Raw genomic sequence first — 1,221 nt, 5'->3', positions numbered from 1 at the left:
ACGTCGGTCACCGGAACGGCTTGCGGGTCGACCCCTCTGGCCGGTCGCGATTAGTGTTTCGTTGAAGTAAATTTCGCGGCAGTGAAAGGAAGTCGAGTGCGACCGTGTTCAAGGGGCGACCGTGGTCCGTCGATCGGTCTCACCCGGTATAATCGTTCGCCTCTCCGTGATCCGTGTGACGCGCGTTAGTGCAGAACTTTTAAGGTCATTCTACAATGGAGGTTTTAGCGCAGTAGCAGTAGGTCGTAGAGGACTTAGCAGTAGTTGTAGCGAAATAAACCAAATCCATTTCCTACGGCGTACGACGTACGTTTTACGACGAACGGGCATGCGCAGTCACAAAAGAATGCTGCGTCCGTGAAGTGTGTGGAGTTTGTGCATATTGTCATTAATGTTAATTATAATTATTTGCGATGTCGAACGAAGAAGGTGAAGCAACTTGTGTTGAATATTATTTTGTTGATGAAAATCCGTCGGACGTTGAGCTGTTGGATCAGCGTGAGTTAATTCAATTAGTAAAAAATAACCCGCCTCTGTTCGCCAAAACTGTAAAAGAATATTGTGGAAAAGGATACAACAAAGATTTAGCGTGGCAGAGAGTGGGATCTAGTCTCTCAAAGCCCCTGTCAGGTAAGCTGGGATAAATTATTTTATTATATCTTAACATATTTTAATATACTTTTCTGACATAATGAGGTTAGGTTAGGTTTCCCTGCCAGTCAGTTGATATTTATTGAATTCCAGGACCAGATGCTTCCAAGTTATTTTATAATATTCGCCAACGTTTTGGCAGAGAGAGGCGAAAAGTATTATCTTCGTTAAAAGGAAAATCAGGCCAAGGAGCGGTGGCACCATATGTACCTTCATAGCCTTTGTATGAAGATTGCATGTTCTTAGCAGATCATATTGTTGGACGCAAGTATGTACTTTTTTCATGTGTATAGTACAGATATCTTTTGACAAAACTGGATAATATCATGTTTTGATACGTATTTCAGAACGTCAAGCAGCTATAGTAGTGCGTTACCAAATACTAAACAAGCTACAACTATAAAGCCTGCAAGTCTCAACTTTGAAACTCGGCCATTAACTTTTCACCAACTTTCATCTATGTTTGCTCGACCCTCTCCTTCACCCTCGCCACCTGTATTCAGGGCAACTCCATCACCACAAAAAACATCGGAGGTGCCATCACCAAATAGTGTGTGGAGCAGCGATAAT

At 42.7% G+C, this 1,221-nt stretch overlaps 1 long non-coding RNA gene across 1 annotated transcript; it reads left to right on the top strand.

Annotated features, from left to right (window-relative positions):
• The first annotated feature begins 209 nt into the window (after positions 1 to 209).
• LOC112638169 lies at positions 210 to 1,015 on the top strand. The gene is made up of 3 exons (XR_003122898.1): positions 210 to 630; positions 745 to 919; positions 999 to 1,015. It is a non-coding gene; the product is annotated as an uncharacterized LOC112638169 (long non-coding RNA).
• The last annotated feature ends 206 nt before the right edge of the window (positions 1,016 to 1,221 follow it).

The sequence above is a fragment of the Camponotus floridanus genome, unplaced genomic scaffold (genome assembly GCF_003227725.1).
Source record: "Camponotus floridanus strain SB8 unplaced genomic scaffold, Cflo_v7.5 scaffold256, whole genome shotgun sequence".
NCBI classification, from domain to species: domain Eukaryota; kingdom Metazoa; phylum Arthropoda; class Insecta; order Hymenoptera; family Formicidae; genus Camponotus; species Camponotus floridanus.
This window is presented reverse-complemented; position numbering and strand designations above follow the sequence as displayed.